Source organism: Patagioenas fasciata, unplaced genomic scaffold (genome assembly GCF_037038585.1).
Source record: "Patagioenas fasciata isolate bPatFas1 unplaced genomic scaffold, bPatFas1.hap1 Unplaced_9, whole genome shotgun sequence".
Lineage (NCBI taxonomy): Eukaryota > Metazoa > Chordata > Aves > Columbiformes > Columbidae > Patagioenas > Patagioenas fasciata.
Window position 1 is genome coordinate 1,175,447 of NW_027288811.1, and position 6,341 is coordinate 1,181,787.

A 6,341-nucleotide genomic window follows, 5' to 3' on the forward strand; every position below is an offset into this window, starting at 1 on the left:
ACAGTCATTTTCTGACCCATGGTAAATCTCCAGGCCTCCTGTACATTCAGTACCACTGCAGTAACTGCCCACAGGCATCCAGGCCACCTCTTCGCAGTTGCGGCTAACTGTTCGGAGAAATAGGCAACTGCTCGTCGATATGGGCTGAGATCCTGTGCCAATGTACCCAAGGCTATTCCCTGTTTCTCGTGAGAGAATAGGAAAAATGGTTTACTCATATCTGGGAGTCCTAGAGCAGGGGCTGACACTGAAGCCTTTTTAAGTTCTTTAAAGGCTAGTGTGGCTTCCTTATTCCATTGCAGCTGTTTCTGGTCCATAGGGTCCAGGTCATGCACGTCTCCTTGGTTCTAGTAGCGATTAGAACGTCATCCACATATTGTAGCATCTGTCCCTCATCAGACAAAGCTTCCCAGGATTAAAAATCTTTAGCGAGCTGATTTCCAAATATTGTCAGGCTGTTCGTGAATCTTTGTGGCAACACCATCCACGTGAGCTGGGTTTTACATTTATTTTAGGGTTTTCTCATTCAAATGCACGTATTGTCTGGCTGGCTTCATGGAGAGGGAGGCAAAAGAAAGCATCTTTTAAATGATAAACCAAGTCAAATTAGGTGTTAATACTCTCAGAGGGGTGTATGGGTCTGCTACCACTGGGTAGAGGTCCTCAGCTATTTTGTTTATAGCTCTTAAGTCCTGAACCACCCAATATGACCCATCTGGCTTGAGGACAGGCAACATAAGGGTGTTATAATTGGACTCACATTCCTTTAATAACCCCATTTGCAGGAATTTCTCTATTACTGGCTGAATTCCTACTTCTGAACCTGGGTCAGAAGGTGTATATCTAAGGGGAAATCCGCATACTCTGTGCGCGTTACACACACCGGAGCAGCCCAGCAGGAACGGGCAATTTTACAGCCTCTCTTCCTCGAGCCTGTAGTGCTGCCTGTGGTTGTTGTGACCCACGTGCAGAACCCAGTGCCCTCAGGCAATTGGCCTCAGCACAACAATCCAGCTGGTCCAGATCTCTCTGTGAGGCCTTCCCACCCACCAGCAGAACAACACTCCCACCCAACCTGGTGTCATGTGCAAACTTACTGGGGCTGCACTCGATCCCCTCATCAAGATTATTGATAAAGGTTAAATAGAACTGAGCCAAATACTGAGCCCTGAGGACACCACTTGTGACCGGAGGCCAAGTGCATTTGGCTCCATTCACCACAACTCTTTGGGCCCAGCCCTCCAGCCAGTTCTATACCCATCGCAGATAACACCATTCAGGCCATGAGCTGCAGCTTCTCCAGGAGATGCTGTGGGATACAGTGTCAAAGGCTTTACTGCAGTCTAAGGACACAACACCCACAGCCTGTGTGGCGGATTCACTCCCCACGACAGACTTTCCCTCATCTGCTCAGCCGGTCACCTTGTCATAGAAGGAGATCAGGGTGGTCAAGCAGGACCTGCCTTTCACAAAGCCATGCTGACTGGGCCCGATTGCTCGTCTGGTGTGTGTGACCTCACAGTCCTTTCCCAGCCATGTTCCTGCTGTTGGCCTGTCCCCTGCAGAGGCAGAAGTGACCTCACAGTGCCCTCCACAGCCATTGGCTTCCTACTGGACTATGAGCTCCTGAGACACAAGTGACCACATGGCATCGTACCCAGCCATCACCCTCCTTGTGCTCCAGTGTGTGACCAGATAACAGTGAGCTGCTTTCATCAAATGTATCCAATAGATTTCCTATCAAGGGTTTGAGTGGAGAAACGTTCCTCAGAGAAGCTGCTTTATTTACTCTGGGGCATTTTACATCTCTGCTTCTGACTCTTATTATTTTTCTCTTCTTCCTCTGTTTATTCTGATGTGAAAGAGCTCTCCAAGGAAAAGATCCATGGAATCCTACAATAACACAGGTTGGAAGAGACCTCTGAACACCATCTCTGTCCCACTGACTTTTATGACACCCCAAGGAATAGCAGATAGCATTTGTGCTCCCTTGGGTTCACCTCACCACATGCACACAGTGGACATGCACATGATGTGTGTGTTTACAACTCATCTGTACAATGAACACATGGGTTTTTGACCTAGTATTTCATAGAATCATAGGATGTCCTGAGTTGGAAGGACCCACAAGGATCACGGAGTCTAACTCCTGGTCCTGTACAGGACACCCCACAGTTCACACCGTGTGTCTGAGGACGTTGTCCAGTCTCTTCTTGAACACTGTCAGGTTGGGTCCGTGACACCTCCCTGGGAACCTGTTCAGTGTCCAGCACCTCTGGGTGAAGAACCTTTTCCTCATGTCCAACTGACCCTCCCTGGCACATCTTCTGCCATTCCCTTGGGTTCTGTCATTGGTCACCAGAGAGAAGAGATCAGTACCTTCCCTTCTTTCTCGCCTTGTGAAGAAGCTGTAGCCACCATGAGGTCTCCATTTAGTCTTCTCTTCCGCTCTGATGCTCAGAAACCCCTTGGTTTACTTTCTGAGCAGAAAGGAGAAGCCATGACCTGCAGGCAATGGGAAGGGGGATCCTGTCCCTCACACATGGCTCAGGGCTTTTCCTGGGACCGTGGGATGTGGGCGTGCAAGGCCCAGGGAAGGACAACACTGGTACAACAACTTCCAGCTTCCCCATGGGGCTGCAAGGAGGCAACGAGGCCCCAGTGCCATGAGGACAATATGGCTTCTTCTGGGCCTCAGTGGCAGAGGCAACTGCTATGGCCAAGGGGACAGAGACCTGGGTTCTGTGGGTGCCTTCCAGCCTTGCCAGTGCCCTTTGCCATCTCCATCACAGGCTGTTCTACACGGTCCTACCCCTGCCCCTCTTTCCCTGCAGGCTGCAGACACCCATCTCGCTTCCCCACCTGTTCTCAGCATTTCTTGTGGTCTTTCACCTGAGAGGAGAGAAGTAACCTCATCATGATCTTCTGAACCCCATGGCTGCTGCTGGCCTTTCAGCTTCTCTGACAGACACGACCATGTCCCTGCTGCTGTCCCGTCATGTACTCAGGTGGGATGGACATGACAACAAGTCTTCAAGGCCTCTTCCTGGGTAGGGCCTGTAGGTGCTTAGGCAGAGATACCTTCCCAGCTCTATTCCTGTTTCTGGCCTGCCACCTCCAGAGACAGAACTGACTTCACAGTTCCCTTCACAGCCAAAGTCTTTGAACTCAATTATGAGTTTCTGAGACACAAGTGACCTCGTAATCCCACACCCATCCATCACCCTCCTTATGAGCCAGGACCTGACTAGATAAAGCATGCTTGTTTTATCAAATTGATCAATTTTTTTTCCTACTAAAAACCTGAGTGGAGAAGCATTATTTAAGGGAATGTGAAATGTTGACATCCTTTCTATGTCCTCTCCTGCCTCTTTTATTTTTTGATTTTTTCCCTTCTTCCTGGTTGCTAATTGCAAATTCACTAACTGAAGTGCAAAGCCAATCCCACACCCAGAGATGAGATTTTGTTTATTCCAGAGCTGTGCAAGTCTGGATGCTGGAATAAAACCAGCACAACAGGTAGGGAAGGAACATCTATTATATCCAAAATCTTATCCCTACATTCAGACCCTCACTGCAGTCCTAAAGAGCCAAGTGTTTACACATTGGCATATTGGTTACATAATCATTTTATCACCATGCAAGCTTGTTGAGAAAGGGTCCCGGGCTGACCCCGGTTTCCTATTCTAGGGATGCATATGAGCACATAAGGTGAAAAGTACAGCTAAAGGACACTTTATGTAACAGTCTTGAGACAGATGTTAAAACAAGACTCAACTAATTGTGCAGACTCCAGAGTGACTGCACTGCAAGGACAGAATTCTTTGCAGGTTCTGTTTAGGTGTTTTAAAAGTCACTTTTATCTTTGGTAGCAGGGCAGACCGACCAAAACGGAGAGGATTTACATATTTTAGTTTAGCAATTACAGGCAGGATTTGTTCTTTTAACTGGTAAGGACTACATATTCTGTCTTCAAACACCTTTTCAAGGTAAAGATTCATTGAATCATAGAATAACTCAGGTTTGAAGAGAGCCCTGAACATCATCTTGTCTCACTCTGCTGCTCAAGACAGGGTCAACCAGGTGAGGTTGTTCTAGGCCTCTGCCCAGCTTTGCACTGTCCACAAAGGAGCTGAAAATGTGCTCCATGACACGATGCAGGGGGAGAATAAAGCCGTTCAACGGTGTTGGCCCCAGTACTCATCACTGAGGGTTGCCGCCTGTAAAAGGCTAAACACAGGACTTTGTACCACTGATGATATTTGGGCTTGGTCATCCAGCCAACTTCCCACCTATCACAACATCCACATCTGCATCCCAGATCTCCCCAAGCTGCTCTAAGGCCACCACAGGAGACCATGTCTGGGGCCTTGCAAAACTCCATGTACACAACATGCCTTTCTTTCCCCTGCCCATCTGGGTTCAGCAATCCCTTCCTTGTCCTACAACTGCCTGGAGATGGCTGCAGGAGAATGTGACTCGTCACCCTCCCAGGGACAGATGTAGGCTGACCAGCCTGTCATTCTCCCAGTTCTCCTTCCTGTCATTCTTGAAGATGGGTTTGACGTCTGCCCTTCTGAGGGACCTCTGATCCTCTCTGATTACTCTGGCACTTCTGAGACCACAATCCAGAATTTCCCACAGGGCAAGAGGGGCAGATGCAGGACTGTGTAGAACAACATGTGGTGGAGATGGCAAAGGTGATATAGCAAACAGGGACACTTGCGATAAGCCTGTCCAAGGCAGCTGAGATGAAACTCACTGCACCACTGGGGTTTGTCCCTGAAGTCACACACGCAGATGTTGGGGTTCTGTCAGGTGTGCACATAGAGATATTGAGGGACAGACACTTTCCCTTTTACACACAGAGGCAGGAGTCACAGTATCCCTCTGTCCTTCTGTTCCTGTTCCCAAAGAATGGGATGCACCTCAGTCCTATGTTGTTTCACCATGTTCTACATTTGTTTTGATGTCCCACACCATTAGGAAAGGAGATTGGCTCAAGGAAGCACATCCAAGTGCTGCATTCCGGTGGTTTCCTATGGGATATTAGTCCCAACATGATAGGACCTCAATGAACTGTCTGTCTCACAGGTCTTCATGGAACCACAAGGAACGGTGTTTGTACTGACTCAGATTCATATCACCTCATGTACATGATGTGCATGCTCAGTCTCATCTGTTCAATGCAAACATGGACATCTGAAATACTCATTCAGTGTAATTCCATGGAAGAGTAAAGAGCTCTGACCAGGGGTGAGAGGCCAGTGCTGGAAATGGTGGTTGGGAGGGGCCAGCCCATGACAATTGCCAGTGCACAGGGGCACAGCGCAGCCCCCGCTCTGCTGGTCCTGCAGGTCTCTGGCAGGAGGCCTGGCTGTGAGAGGACACTGGTGTGTGCCAGCCCTGCACACACACACTGTTCAGATATACACTCGTGTTTCATCTGTGGCCACTTTTGTGGGCATGTTCTTAAGAGAAGGTTTGGAAGAAGACCTAATCCTTTAGTCACTGCCCTTAGGAGAGCACCTTTCTATCTGGAAAGGCTGTTGTGAGTCAGCTCTGTCACAGCAGTGCCCATTGCCTGTCCCTGCCTGCGCTCACAGCACTGACACACAGCAGGATGGGGACCAAGCTGCCAGAGCACTCAGGTCTTGCACCAACACAAGGGATGGGAAGGAGAGTGTGGGAGTGGAACCAGAACAGCTCTGGAAGACCAAGCGCTTGTGCTGCCTGGCAGGGCTGCCATGCTGGACTCTTGTCCCTCCACCCATTTACAGGAACTGTCCCTGCAGCTCCAAACAGGCCTTGCAGGAAAGATACAGTGAAAGAAGAGTCACTACAGAACCCTTTATTTTGTTTAAATACACAGAGATCATGGTTCCTCATTTGCCCAGCCAGTGATTATAAAAGAACAGAGTGAATTAGAAAGGGGATGACAATGTTTTCACAATAGAAAAAAACACCGGTAACAACAGAAAATACAGATTACAGGCTGGGCCTGTAATTAGTTACATTAAAACTGCTATATAGAATAAGTTTATTGGTTTGGTAAACACCCAGATATCTGTTTCCACAGGGCATCCTTGAGCTCCTGGTTCTTCATGCTGTAGATGAGGGGATTAATAACTGGAGGCACCATCGAGTACAAAATTGCCACCAGCAGGTCCCCGGAAGGAGAGGAGATGGAGGTGGGCTTCAGGTATGAAAATGCACCAGTGCTGAGGAACAGGGAGACCACGGCCAGGTGAGGGAGGCAGGTGGAAAAGGCTTTGTGCCGTCCCTGCTCAGAGGGGATCCTCAGCACAGCCCTGAAGATCTGAACATAGGAGAAAAGAATG